The following is a 15340-nucleotide window of genomic DNA, read 5'->3' as shown; positions in this document are numbered from 1 at the left end:
AAATAGCCATTCATTCAAAGATGTTTAAAATAGTTATATTGTATTTCCGCGCAGGAGTATTTTAGAATGCATTAAAGCCACTGAAAAAGTGGTGTTTAATTGAGGAAAAACAACTAATTTTACAAAAGAGGTACTTGATTATTGTGGGAATTTCAATTCAGTCAGTGATTTTAGATTTTAAAAAATTGTTTTGTGATCAATAATGTCACATGTTTGAAGGATAAAGGTACAATTTTCTGGATGAGGCACAGTGTTGTACGTGTTCAACATTTAAGATGGACAGACATGAAAATATGTACATAAATGAAAAGATGTACAGGCATGAAAAAGTAAGGCACACCGCAACGTAGGTTAGAAGATAACCAGAGCATCATTTCCTGGTCTCCACTCCCATTTCCCTAACATACTTTTCCATTGATCCCTAAAATATTAAAAGTTCTGAGCGTGTACTTTTCAATGTAAAACCAGCATGGCAAAGTCAGTTGGTTTTAATTGGCTTTAATGTGCTAACACATGCAAGCAAAGATATGCATAAACGTTGTGTGCATGCATTTTATACACATTTACTGTATAGAATGTTAAAGTCCGATTTACCAGCTATGCTGATTCTGGGCAAAAGTATGAAAGAAAGAATGATTGATTTCAGTGTATAATGCACACAGTAGAAAAAAACTAAATGTGACAAACAGTGTGATGATTGAGTGCACTTTAAGATATAAAATAGTCTCTTTTTAGGTCTGGCCTGAGACAGCAGGGCTGCCCACTTCGTCAGCCCGTACGCCCTAACCTCCTCAGACTACATCCTCCTAGGGTACCTCAACTTCCACCTGAAGAACAATGACAGCAACACCGCCGCCCTGCTAGACAACCTCGGACTCAAGCAACTGGTGAACACCCCCACCCACTACGCCGGCCACAGCTTAACCCCATCTTCTCCTCCAGCAAGCACATCTCCTTCAGCCACTCCACCGGACTACACTGGACAGATCACAGCTGCGTCCACTTCAACTTCAAGAGAACCACGACCGACCACCACCCGCAACAGGTTCCCCGCAGAAGCTGGAGCAAGATCACCACCGACCAGCTCACCACCTCCCTCAGCCAGAACCCTCCCACCAACACGACGGACCCCAACGAAGCAGCCCGCAACCTCACACAGTGGCTCACCAACTGCGCAGATGACCTCGCACCACTAAAGAACCCTCCCAGCAGACCCGGCAGCAAAAAAGCCTCGTGGTTCACCAACGACCTCAAAAACGCCAAGAAAACCTGCCGCACCCTCGAGAAAGCCTGGCGCCACGACCAGACAACAGAAAACATGACAGCCCACAAGAACGCCACCCGCAAACACCACCAGCTGATCCGCACCACCAAAAGGACAACATTCAAAGAGCGACTGGACAACAACACCCACAACAGCAAGGAACTCTTCAGAATCGTTAAAGAGCTCTCCAACCCCAGTGCCTGCAACAACGACATCACATCCTCGCAAGACCTCTGCGACTCACTCGCCTCGTTCTTTCACCGCAAGATCGTCGACATACACAACAGCTTCGGCGCACAGACCACGCACCCAACCACCGAACCAGCGCCCCCCACCACCACCCTCTGCACCTGGACCTCGGTCAGCACCGAAGACACCACCCGCACGATGAACACCATCCACTCCGGCTCCCCAACCGACCCCTGTCCACACCACATCTTCAACAAAGCCGACTCCATCATGGCACCCCAACTCCGGGACATCATTAACAGCTCCTTCACATCCGCCACCTTCCCGGAGAGCTGGAAACATGCCGAGCTCAGCGCCCTCCTGAAGAAACCCACCGCCGACCCCACGGAACTCAAGAACTTCCGCCCCATCTCGCTCCTCCCTTTTCCTGCCAAAGTCATCGAGAAAACCCTCAACAAACAACTCTCCGCCTTCCTCTAAACAAACGGATCCCTCGACCCCTCTCAGTCCGGTTTCCGAGCAAACCACAGCACCGAGACCGCCCTCATCGCGGCTACTAACGACATCAGGTCCCTGCTCGACAACGGGGAAACAGCTGCCCTCATCCTCCTGGACCTCTCAGCAGCCTTCGACACCGTATGCCACCGCACCCTCATACAGCGCCTCAGCAACACCGGAATCCAAGTAACGGCCCTGGAGTGGATCATCTCGTTCCTCGCCGGAAGAACCCAGAGAGTCTGCCTCCCCCCGTTCCGATTCACAGCCACTAAAGTCATCTGCGGCGTTCCGCAAGGATCCTTGCTCAGCCCCACCCTCTTCAACGTCTACATGAGGCCCCTCGCAGCCATCGCACGCCAACACAACCTAAACATCATCTCCTACGCTGACGACACCCAGCTGATCCTCTCCCTCACCAACGACCCCGCCACCGCCAGAGCCAGCCTCCAGGATGGAATGAAAGACGTCGCAGAATGGATGAAGCTCAGCCGTCTGAAACTGAACTCAGACAAGACGGAAGTCCTCATCCTGGGACCATCCCCCTCTGCCTGGGACGACTCCTGGTGGCACCCTGCCCTGGGCACCGCCCCAATCCAATGGACCATGCACGCAACCTGGGCTTCATCCTGAACTCCCCCCTCACGATGACCAAGCAAGTCAACGCCGTCTCGTCATCCTGTTTCAACACCCTGCGCATGCTCCGGAAGATCTTCCGGTGGATCCCCACCGAAACCAGGAAGACGGTCACCCAGGCCCTCGTCACCAGCCGACTGGACTACGGGAACACCCTCTACGCTCCAGCGCATACAGAACGCTTCTGCATGACTCATCCTGAACATCCCCCGTCACTGCCACATCTCTGCCCATCTGAAAGACCTGCACTGGCTCCCCGTCAGCAAGAGGATCACGTTCAGACTCCTCACCCACGCACACAAAGCTCTCCACGACATGGGCCCCAAATACCTCAACAGCCGCCTTACATTCTACACACCCACCCGCCAGCTCCTGAGGTTCCGTGATTCTGGACCCGTTCAATAAAGGTTGTCGGATAATGACGATTTTGGTATCAGCGGACCGCAAATGACGAGTGCGGCATGTACGAGTGTTTTTGCCATAATCGATCAATGGAAACACTACGTATTCAGGGATTTCGTTCGAACCTTCGGGTTCCATTTTGTGTACGGCAGCCGTTTTGTGGTTGCCCTCACATAGTCCGATGACTACGGCCGAACGAGTCTTTGGGACACGTACACCTTTCGCATACTTCTGTGTGACCTGAAAGAGCAGATTCCTTTGCCTGAGGCTGGCCTCGTTGAGCCAGTTCCTTGTTAGGCAGCTGGTCAGATAGAGATCAAAGAGCAGGACATTGCTGAGTTCATGGTACATGCACACACCCTTCTATCTTGCTTCTCATCTGCTTCTGTTCCTTCCTTTATGGCTTAATTATTGATTTGGGTTGAGGTCTTTTATTATGGGTCCGTCCGGCCTGTCCGAGCAGGAATGATGGACTTTGCTTAATCATTTCTGGTGGGCTGGACAACGTAAAGTGGGTTTGTCGTCATGCGATATGTTTGAAATGTCATCATCTGATTGATCCGTTTGTATGTAACTGATGCTAGCCAGGAATGTGAACTTTAGCATAAAAGACGATGCTCCGCTCTATGAAGGTGTGCAGTCTCTAGTGAACCACCAGTGTTGTGCTTCGTAGACCTCTGTTCCTGGTTGCAGCCAATAAACTTGGTCTTTGACGTCACTGAGAAGTATCCCGTGTCTCTGTATTCTAAGACAGGTGAACCTGAAGACATCGGGCGTTTCCCCTGGCGCCGCTGGGTAGTAAAACCCGGTTCTTCAGTTGGCGCCCAATGTGGGGCGACTTCAGCTGTACCGGTCCAAGCCTGAAGATCGTGAGGAGCTTCGTGTGATAATTCTGGAGGAAGGCCTGCCACTTCATCGACCCCTGTATGTCGTCGTGGTCCGAAAGTCTTTGCTGCGAGGTTCCCCGCTTTCCGACGGCTACGAAGGACTGCTGCCCTGACTGTCGCCCTATCTTGGAGCCATTAGACGATTTGTAAAGCAAGACGATAGACGGGTCTTCTGGCGATGCCATCGACATTTCAGCTAAGTATGAGTGGAGCGTCTCCCAGTCCTTAGTTTTGTTTTGGTATCCCCTTGGGATTCTTTGATTTGAGACCTGCAGGCCTCAAAGCCGAGGGACTTGTGTATTCGCAAGACTATCGCCTTTGATATTCCCTTGAAGTTTGAAGCTAGACTAGAGAGCGAAGATGCCTGGTCTTAGCAGACTTGGAAAGATATTTTGTTGTGGTTGTAATAGGGATTCCCGATTGAAGGATTTGTGTCCGGTTCCTCCGATTGGAACTCCGACCTATGAGCTCTATATAAAACATGGAGTGGGCCCCATCACGTATAATGAAGTATGGATTAGGTATACCAGGAAAGACGGTGTCCTACGGTGGCCCCTTTATGGTAGCTTTGAAACAGAGATTTTAGACAATCTCGAAGTTAAACTGTTCAAGAAGAAAGCCCGGCCGGCAATGTTTGACTCTTTCCGCTTATGGCGAAAGGAAGCCAAACAGAAAGAAATTAAGTTAGCGAAGCGAAATGAGAGAGAAAAATGTATGTCAATGGTGCAAGCTGCTATACAGTTTAGGGATAATGAAGAAGAACAAGAAAGCGAACAGTTGCTTAGGCAACGTAAACTGGCGGTAGACAAGTGCTATCCAGCTTTGCCGCCTCAACAGCAGGAAGAAAAAAAAGATCTTGCGAAAGATCCTTTAATGTTGCACCTATTGAGTTCGCCACCCCCTTATGTGCCGAGTGCTACAGCACCTCCGCCTGCTGTAGTTGCGCAACCTCTGGTTGCTTTGCCACCTGTGATTCCTCAACAGCCAGCTCCTCTTCCGTTGGCTCCTGTTCCTTTGGCGCAACCTCCTCAAGGGCCGCTGCCTTTTCTACCTCCTTCGTCTGCTACTCCTACGCCTTTATTGCCTGTTCCTTCTGCTACTGTTCCGACTTTGGTTTCCTCTCATTCTGCTTTGTCTCCTGTTCTTTTGTCAACTTCTCCTTCTGCTCGACAGAGAATGACCGATACTGTTGCTGGTCTCTTTTCTCCTCTTTTTGGGTCATTGGGTATGTTCCAGAACGTGAGCAATTGCGTAGCCAATTGCCTGGTCCCGATGAACGGACAGTGTTGGATCACTTAGCGCGTAAATGGGTTACGTACCCTTTGCACTATAGTCTCGACTGTGTTATGGATGTTGTCTGTCAATGGGGAGCACCGGCACAGAGATATGTTTTTGATATGATGTGTTCTTTCCTTCGTGAACAATGGGAAGATGGTGAGTTAGGACAAGCTCCGCCTGAGTTGTACCGTATATGGTCTGAGTTTGCGAGGGGAACTCTATTGAGGTCTTGAGGTTGAGAAAGCAGTTGCGACGTTGTTGTCGTTTAGGAGTGAATCTCCTTCTCAGCGACTGTTTGAGCCTGATTCTTCAGTTAGGAGAAAGGCGCGACAATATCCGATGCGAGAGGTTCCCCCGGTTTGGAGACCGGGTGATGCAAATGCTGTTCCACCTGTTCAGCCACATTTTCAGTGTGTTTGGGTACATGTTCCATGGAAGCGTGCTGAAGTTTTAGCCCTTAAGCAGACTTTGCCTGATCCACGTAAGAATCCTGCAGGGTACTTTAAGGAATTATCTCAGACTGCAGGATCATGCATTATGAATTTGGCTGATATAGACATGTTGTTTGGAAATGTAGTTCCACAGCCTTTATGGGGATTGATTCGTCATACGGATCATGCACAGGAATTAGGTGATACATGGAATAATCTTAGGGCCGCAGATGCTAGACAAGTTGGTGGTGCTAAACCAGAGGACGTGACTGCTGACCTCTCTGGTAGGATTATTGATTATATGAAGACTTTGATGCCTGCTATGCGTGTTAATTGGGACAAATTGTCTGCGTGCAAGCAGAAGAAAGACGAAAGTGTGTCTGACTTTTTCACTAGGTTCGAAGAGACGTTTATCGACCATAGTGGTCAGGACATGAGTACGGAAGGTGGTCAACGGTTGTTCGTTGACAAGTTTGTGCATAATTGGCTTCCCGAGTTGTGAAATAAGTTGAAGGATTCTGACAGTGCTTCGGCTGTCTCGTCGTCAGAGCAGATTTTGGCTACTGCCCAGTACTACGAGAATAGAGATAAGGATGAGAAAGAGAAAGCGGATAGGAAGACTAAGGAATTGAAGACTAAAGTTCTTCTACAGCAAGCTTATCCGCCTCGTAATAATCAGCACGATTATCAGCAACCTCAGCAATATCAGAGAAACTGGCAAAGGTTCGAGTCTTCTCAACAGCGTATTCCCGTAGGGCCTAATCAGTGTGCGTATTGCAAAGAAGAGGGTCATTTCAAGAGTAGTTGTCCGGTTCTGTTACAGCGCACGAATGGTGCTTCTGGTGTGAGAGGTCGAGGTGTTCAGCAAGCTCCTAGAGGTAGAGGTCGTGGTCAAAATGCGCGTCCTTTGCCTCCACAGAATTCTATGAATAGCTTTGATCAGTAGAATAGTGAATCTGGTAGGACGTCTCAGTACTATATGGACGATTACTATGTCGAAGGTGAGGATGTGGATGGTAATGATTGCTAGGACAGCCATAGACAAAGAGAAGGAGTTGTTTCAGTTCCAGTAGATCAGAGTAGACCTTATGTTGAAGTGATTGCATCAGGTGTGTCAGAGCCTTTTCTGTTGGATACTGGTGCTGCGAAGAGTTCTATCATGCACTCTAAACTCCCTTGCGCACCTTTGTCTGGCTTAACGTATGTTTCAGTAGGTTTTTCTGGCACCCCGGTTACTAATCAGATTTCTAGTCTGTTGTCTATTTCTGTTGGACCTTGTGAATTTGAAGCACCCCTTATTCTGACGACAGGTTGTGGTGAGAACTTGTTGGGATTAGACTTGTTGAAGAGATTGTATGCGACGCTATATTGTTCTCCTTCGGGAGTACACCTTACATTGGGTAAGGGTAAGAGAGTGATCTCGCCGATGTATTTATCTAAAGATAAACTTCCACCAGAATTGTCTTCTCTCCCTGATTCTCTTTGGGCTACTGGTCCTAATGATGTGGGTCTCCTGGAGATTCCTCCATATGTTGTGACGTTGAAAGCAAATGCTAGATTGCCACGTATTCCCCAATATCGGATTTCCAGTGATGGTGAAAGAGCACTTTTGGCGATCATCTATGATTTGATTGAGAAAACAAGAGGAAAAGTGTGCAATAGTCCGGTTTTAGCTGTTTTGAAAAGACCTGATTCTTCACAGCCTCCTGTATATAGGTTTGTGATCGATCTTCGCGAGGTGAATAAGATTGTAGTTCCGCAGTTTCCTGTTGTGCCTGATATCACCGCTTTACTGACTTTGATTCCGGCTTCAGCCACGTGGTTTTCGGTGATTGACTTGAAGAATGCTTTCTTCAGCATCCAGATTGCCGTGGAGAGTAGGGATATTTTTGGCTTCTCTTTAGGAGGCCGAAGTTTCCGGTTTAAGCGCGCTCCTCAAGGCTATTGTGAGAGTCCATCGATTTATAGTCAGGCTTTGAAAACACAACTTGATTTGATTGTTTTACCTGATGGTGCTGCTCTTATCCAGTATGTTGACGATCTATTAGTTGCTGCTGACAATGAAGAGATTTGTAGAGAGGCTACTTTGTCGTTGTTACGTCATTTGTCTGATTTCCATAATAAGATGTCTCTTTCGAAGTTGCAATATTGTCGACAAGAAGCTACCTACTTAGGTCACCTCTTATCGAAGGAGGGAAGGAAACTGACCCCAGAAAGAATTCAAGCTATTGCGAAAATGAGTTAGCCTATGACACAAAGAGAAGTACGTGCTTTTCTGGGTATTACGCCGTACTGTAGACAGTGGATCCCTAATTTTTCATTGCTTGCGAAACCTTTGATAGCTCTTACTGTTAAGGATACTCCAAATCCTATTCCTTGGACTGACGAATGTCAGAGGAGCTTTCCAGAATTGACCGATGCGTTGTGTTCGGCTCCTGTGTTGGGTACTCCCGACTACAGTAAGCCTTTTACATTGTATGTCCACGAGAGAGAGGGATGTGCATTGTCAGTTTTGACTCAGCAGTTCGGCGATAAGCAACGTCCATGTGCTTATTTTTCGTCGACTTTGGATCCGGTAGCTAGAGCTTTGCCGAGTTGTTTGAGAGCTACAGCAGCAGCGGCTGTTTCGATTTGACAGTCTGTTGGTTTGGTGATGGACAATACACGGATTGTGATGGTTCCACATGCAGTGGATATCTTGTTGAATCGCACCAAGACACAGCACTTAACTCGTGCTCGGTTGTCGGGTTACGAATTGACACTGTTAGCGAGTCATGTGCATATAAAGAGATGCTACACGTTGAATCCAGCTACGTTGTTGCCGATTTCGGTTGAGACAGATGTTGTTGAACAGCATGATTGCTTCCTTAGGACAGAGGAAGAAACGAAAGGGAGGATAGACCTTAGGGATACTCCTCTTGCAGAGTCTGATGGTACCTTATGGGTTGATGGTTCGTGCTTCAAGCTTCCGAATGGTGATACGACTGCGGCATATGCTGTTACGACTTTGTATACGATTGTTGAAGCTGCACGTATCCCACATAATTCAGCGCAAGCAGCAGAGTTGCTTGCATTGACGAGAGCGTGTGTGTTGTCGAAAGGAAAACAAGTGACCGTGTACACTGATAGCCAGTACGTGTTTGGTGTGGCTCATAGTTTTGGGCGTTTGTGGAAAGAGCGTGGGTTCCTGACTTCGCATGGAACTAAGATTCAGCATGGTCAGTTGGTGAATGAACTTCTTGAATCTCTTACTTTGCCGTTGCAAGTTGCGATTGTGAAATGCAGTGCGCATAAGAAAGTTACTGATGATGTTGGTCGTGGTAATGCGTTTGCAGATGAAGTTGTGAAAGAAACTGCGAGAGGTGTGATGAGTCGAATGTATGTTGCGGGTCCGGCAAGATGGGTTCCGGATAGAAGTATGTGTGAAGATATGATTGAGAGTGTGAAATCCATCCAACCTGAAGCTACAGAGAAAGAGTTGAATGAATGGAGAGAAAGCAAGGGTAAATTGGATTCGAATGGTTGTTGGATTGAATTATCAGAGCATCAGAGATGGTTGTTACCCGATGCATATGTACTTCCAGTGGGTACGATGGCTCATGGAATGGCTCATATCAGTGTGAAAGGGATTTGCAAGTTGTTAGCTCCAGTATGGCAGAATGCTGGTATTCCTAAGTGTGCAGAAAATTTGGTTAAGAACTGTATGGTGTGTCTGATGTACAATCCTGGTAAGGGAACTCCAACTCCAGCTGGTCATTTTGCTCCTCCAACGTATCAGTTCGAGGCTTTGCAGCTAGATTTCATCCACATGGAGAGGTGCAACAACCTGAAATATGTGTTAGTGGTTGTTTGCTCTTTTTCGAGATGGGTGGAAGCTTACTCTTTGAAAGATAACACTGCCTTGTCCACAGCGAAAGCCCTTATTAAGGAATATTTCCCTAGGTATGGTTTGCCGAGAATGATCTGGAGTGACAATGGGAGTGAATTTGTGGGTCAAGTGATGAAGAGAGTGTGTGATGGATTAGGAATAAGGCAGAAGTTCCACGCTGCAAATCACCCCCAATCAGCTGGATTAGTCGAATGCTACAATGGCACCCTTAAGCTAAAACTAGCCAAGATTCAGGCGAGCTTTGGTTTACAATGGCCAGATGCCTTGCTATTAGCCCTTTTGCCCACTAGAATGACTGTGCATTCACGAATGGGACTTAGTCCTTATGAGGTGGTGTTTGGTCGCCCGGCAAATATTTGGGGAGTGCCGCGGCCGACAAAATTTAGCGAGATAGAACATCCTGTATTGCTTGATTACCTGTACGAATTGACGGCTAAATTGCGTGTTTTGCACCAACAGGTTCATGATACACTGCCACAAGCTTCTGAAGATCCAGGACACGCCATCGAACCTGGCTCATGGGTGTTAGTGAAAAATTTCCAGCGGACCAAGAACGAGCAGCCCCGCTGGATCGGCCCCTACTTAGTTCTTTTGGCTACCCGTTCCGCAGTATGAGTGCACGGTAAAAAAAACTGGATCCACGGTGTACATTGTAAGAGGCCCCTTTGCCTCTGCCGTACGACCGGTGGGTCCAGAGAGGACTTCCTGATTCTGAAACTGAGACCGTGCCTCGTTTTCTGCCATTTAGCGATGTCCGTTTGATTGGAACGAACACTGAGCGAGAAAGCGACGATCTTCTGCAAGAAGCTGTGCCTCCGTCGAATCGTTTGGACACTTCTGAACCTGAGCTCTTATTCCGAGAACAGACATTGCCTGGCAAAGAGCGTTATAATTTGTGACCGAGAGTCGCTGGACAAATAAAATGATCAATTCTTTCTTTTCTGAATTTTGTAGGTTAAGCTCTCCTCCGAGGAACTATTTTTGATTTTTGTTTTTCGAACCACCATCCGGGTTCAGCTGTAGGGTCGCGGTGTTAAGTCTTTGGAGTGCAAGCCGAAGACATTAGGTCGACGGTTCTGGTTGGTCTGAGGGCGTTTCCCTGGACTGACAGACGCATTCCTTAGCACGGAACACCCTACTGCCGCGAGCAGCACGATTAGAGGATGGAGTTTTTCGAGATGGAGAGACCCGTTGAAAGAATAAGCTTCAAGAGCAAAATATGTACAGTTATGAGCAGAAAACGTTATTTAATATTGTGTTTGTTCATGTTGTTTAGCTTAATGATGTTTTTAATTGGATATGTGACATTCTCTTTTCAAGTGACGTTCGTGCCCACTATGCAGCCTATGCCTCCTCCTACTGTTTTTTCACATTCTTTTCACCCTCTGCCCGAACATGAAACTGTTAGAAGACTGGAATTTGCTAACAATTCCTTTGTTCAGCTCCTGCACCAACACCAGCTAGTAATGAACACGACAAATTGTTGGGTGTGTGGCCTTATGCCCCATACTACCGATAAAGGTATTCCTTACCTGGTTTTGCCTTTCAGCTACAATGATTCTGTCTGGGCATACAGAACGATGTTCATTTATTCTCATGGAGTCTATCCCCAACGTTCCGTGAAAGATAGTCCGAAGACTAGTGCTCTGGTCAAGGGTATAGTTGACATGATATGGGGAATTAGTTCCTATGAGACTATCCCGAGAGATGAGACACAAGCATACATTGGATGGAACGTTACTGGATATGGAGTTAGTCTGAGTGTTAACCAGCGAGCGAAGAAATCCCCTCCGATTTGGACAGTGCCCCATCAGGGTCAGTATTGTCTGCAAGGTAATGGCAAGAATCCGAGAGCTCAGTTAGGGAAGAGTGTTTGCCCTGAGACGTATGTTTTTGCGTCTCAGACTTCCCCAGCGTTCCTAGCAGCTAAGGGTACCTATTTCATCTGTTACGATAAAGCGTACACATGGTTGCCCCCTGACTTCTCGGGCACATGTTTTGTTTCGTTCCTGTTGCCTCCCACATTTGCAGCTGCGGCAGATTACCAAAAGAAGAGAGTTGCTAGAGGTTTCTTCAGTAAGGAAGATACCGCAGGACAAGAATTGGGAGATTTTTTGAAGGGTTTTCTGCCGTTCTGGGGACCTATGGCTAATAGCAGGAATATTCGACAGTTGACTAGAGTGGTTGAGTCCACCATAGTCGAAACTGCCGGTGCCCTTAGTAACTTGACTGCTGAGCTTCAGTCGGATCGCCTTATGACTCTTCAGAACAGAATTGCGTTAGATGTCATACTTGCAGATAGAGGAGGGGTATGTAAATTGATTCAATCTAGCTGCTGCGTTTTCATTCCAGACAACGCTCCGACAGTTTTCCAGGCCACTTCCAGGCTACATAAGCTCTCTGAGTCTGTACATATAGTCGAAGGAGATTGGTCGTTGATGGGATGGTTTTATGGATTGTTATCCACGTGAGGATGGAATATTCTGATGGTCATTGGGATGATCTTAGCTACCCTTTTCCTGTTCTGTCTTTGCGTACAGTGTGCTCCTGCTATTTGTGGCCTTTGTGCTACTTCGTGTGCAAGGAGACCTGTCCAGAGAGAGTTGCTAAGTACTAGGATGATGCTACAGCAACATCTTGATGATCTGATGAATATAGACCTGGATTCAGATTGACATGGGTTTGGGTTTGTTGCCTATGTAAGGGCAAAAGGAGGGTCTGAGGTTCCGTGATTCTAAACCCGTTCAATAAAGGTCGTCGGATAAAGACGATTTTGGTATCAGCGGACCGCAAATGAAGAGTGCGGCATGTACGAGTGTTTTCGCCATAATCGATCAATGGAAACACTACGTATTCAGGGATTTCGTTCGAACGTTTGGGTTCCATTTTGTGTACGGCAGCCATTTTGTGGTTGCCCTCACATAGGATGATGACTACGGCCGAACGAGTCTTTGGGACACGTACACCTTTAGCGGACGTCTGTGTGACCTGAACGAGCTGACTCCTTTGCCCGAGGCTGACCTCGTTGAGCCAGTTCCTTGTTAGGCAGCTGGTCAGATAGAGATCAAAGAGCAGGACATTGCTGAGTTTATGGTACATGCACACACCCTTCTATCTTGCTTCTCATCTGCTTCTGTTCCTTCCTTTATGGCTTAATTATTGATTTGGGTTGAGGTCTTTTATTATGGGTCCGTCCGGCCTGTCCGAGCAGGAATGTTGGACTTTGCTTAGTCATTTCTGGTGTGCTGGACAACGGAAAGTGGGTTTGTCGTCATGCGATATGTTTGAAATGTCATCATCTGATTGATCTGTTTGTATGTAACTGATGCTAGCCAGGAATGTGAATTTTAGCATAAAATACGATGCTCCGCTCTATGAAGGTGTGCAGTCTCTAGCGAACCACCCATGTTGTGCTTCGTAGACCTCTGTTCCTGGTTGCAGCCAATAAACTTGGTCTTTGACGTCACCGAGAAGTATCCCGTGTCTCTGTATTCTAAGACAGGTGAACCCAAAGACATCGGGCGTTTCCCCTGGTGCTGCTGGGTTCTAAAACCCGGTTCTTCACTCCGATCCGCCAGCCTCGCCCTCGCCACCATCCCACGAATTCGTAAAGCCACCGCCGGAAGATCCTTCTCCTACCTGGCGGCCAAGACATGGAACTCCCTCCCCACCCACCTACGGCTGACCCAGGACCATCTCTCCTTCAGGAAACAACTCAAGACCTGGCTGTTCGAGCAGTAGCGACTCCCCCTCCTCCCAGCGCCTTGAGATCCTAGCGGGCGAGTAGTGCACTATACAAATCTGTTTGATTGATTGAGGACAGTCTCCCACTTGCCGGGACTGTCCTGGAGAAAACGGGACAGTTGGCAGCTATAATGGCTGGTATTTGGGGGAGTGGCCTGCACTCTCTACTTAAGCTGTGACACAACTATCTCAGGCCATATACTGGGACACAGCTGCAGACAGAAGAGGTATAGTGTAGGGAAAGTGGTGAAGCATATATCTCACCCAGTCACGCATATACACGGTGTGCACGAGCCACTACATGGCATGAAAATCGTGTTTAGTGCCACAGCAGGAAGACATCCCTTCTCTCCAGTTGTGTTGGATTCATATTATTTAAATAGCGCTTATTGCCCCATTGCAGAGCGCTGAACTGCTTTCTCTGATGGATAGGCTGTAGTCATATTTGAATGTTGATGATATACCTCATCTGTGGATGTTCTATCCTTAAACCGTTTATGGTTACTTTTTGGTGGAAAGATGGGAGCACTGGACCAGCTGTGCTTCTATAAAAAACATGTATTCTTGAAGAGAAAGTGGTTTAGCATCATCTTCTTGTTTGACCCTAATTCTAAGGGCCCGGTTCAAAGTCCTCATGAAAAGCTAAACTTTCCAGCTTCCTTGGGGACCTTGCGGCGTCACTTTCCGGTGTCATATTGCCACGGAAACAAGATACTGTTGGAACTCCTGCCCCTGAAACGGGGGTCCATTGTCTCTTTTCAGCTCCTCTGGCAGACCAAATAGAGCAAATACTTTCTCCAACATTGGTTTGACTCTGGAAACCACAGTGGACTGCACCATCTCTACCATGGGGAACTTTGAATGGGAGTGAATGAGCATGGCCGTAAGGCTGCAATACTGGAAACTTCCAGAGTCCATGCCCGCCTTTGACTATGGCCTCAGGCTTGGCTCTAATGTGATCACAGGGGCCAGTGGTGGGTATCGAATAGTTATTGCACAGGAATGGAAGTTGCACACCTAGAAGAGAAGGTGTGCAACTATTCTGTACCTTGAGTGTCCATCCTGGGGAACCACACCTTGCCCTTCAAAAGTGCCTTTGTCTTGACCACACCCTGGTGTCCTTGGTGGGCTAGGTCAATCTCGGGGGCCCAGAGGCTCCTTGACAGCCACAATCTGCTGACCACTGAGAAGCAAACCTCCTTTGCTGGTACTTAGCTCATCCTTCACTCGTCAAAGCTGGTTCCTGTGGATTTGCTCGACTTGCATCAGCCTTTTGGCTCCGAAGAGGAAGTGTTTCTATGGTTTCCTGGAAAGCTCCTCTTTGGTCTTTATAAGGCTCTGATTCAGTGCTGTAGGTTCATGCATCTCCTGCATGGAAAGAGTTTTTGGGCACGCTTCATGTACTACCATCTGTACAAACTCCTCAGCACCCTCTCCATTGTCTGCTTGTTCTCAACCCTCTGGCGTGGATGGGTGCCGGGACAAGTAACCTGCGGTGTCGTTTGCTTGAGGGAGATATATCACTTTGAAAGAGTACGGCTGGAGCTGTACAGCCCATTGCTCAATCATCGGAGGGGTCAGCCGGTTAGATCCCTCAAACAAAGAGACCAATGGTTTGTGGTTGGGGACCACCCTGAATCGATGCCCACACAGGTACAAGTGGAGGTGGTAACACGACAACCAGATGACCAACCCTTCCCGCTCAATTTGAGCGTAGTGGATCTCTCTGTCAGAGAGCGCCCTGCTCATGTAGGTGATGGGGCCCCATGAGAATTCAGCTTTCTCTTGTAGGAGCATCGCTCCCAACCAAACAGGGCTTGCGTCAATGACAATCAAAATATGCCATTGTGGTGTCATCAAGGAGAACTTGTTTCACCTGTCTAAAAGCCTTGTCCGCTTGTGGCCCCCATTCCCATGGGGTGTCTGCTCATGTGAGGAACCTCAGTGGCTCTGATAAGGTGGCCAGGATGGGGATTAACTGAATACATTGCACTGCCATGCCTACAAAGCTCCAAACTTCTGTTGCATATTTTTTTTTTTTTTTCATAAAAGCATCTGTAGAGCGCGAACGAAGGCCCATGGGCATCTCGGCGCTAGAGTTGCTGCAGTGTTTTAACCCTCATGG

General features: G+C 47.8%; 1 protein-coding gene across 2 annotated transcripts in view; it reads right to left on the bottom strand.

The window, feature by feature from the left end:
- Nucleotides 1–15340, bottom strand: part of AMZ2 (archaelysin family metallopeptidase 2) — a 574400-nt gene that overhangs the window by 376180 nt on the left and 182880 nt on the right. The gene's annotated exons all lie outside the window — the stretch shown is intronic.

Source organism: Lissotriton vulgaris, chromosome 7 (assembly GCF_964263255.1).
Source record: "Lissotriton vulgaris chromosome 7, aLisVul1.2, whole genome shotgun sequence".
In the NCBI taxonomy this organism is placed as follows: Eukaryota; Metazoa; Chordata; class Amphibia; order Caudata; family Salamandridae; genus Lissotriton; species Lissotriton vulgaris.
The sequence above is the reverse complement of the archived record's forward strand: the minus strand, read 5'-3'. Positions and strand labels throughout refer to the sequence as shown.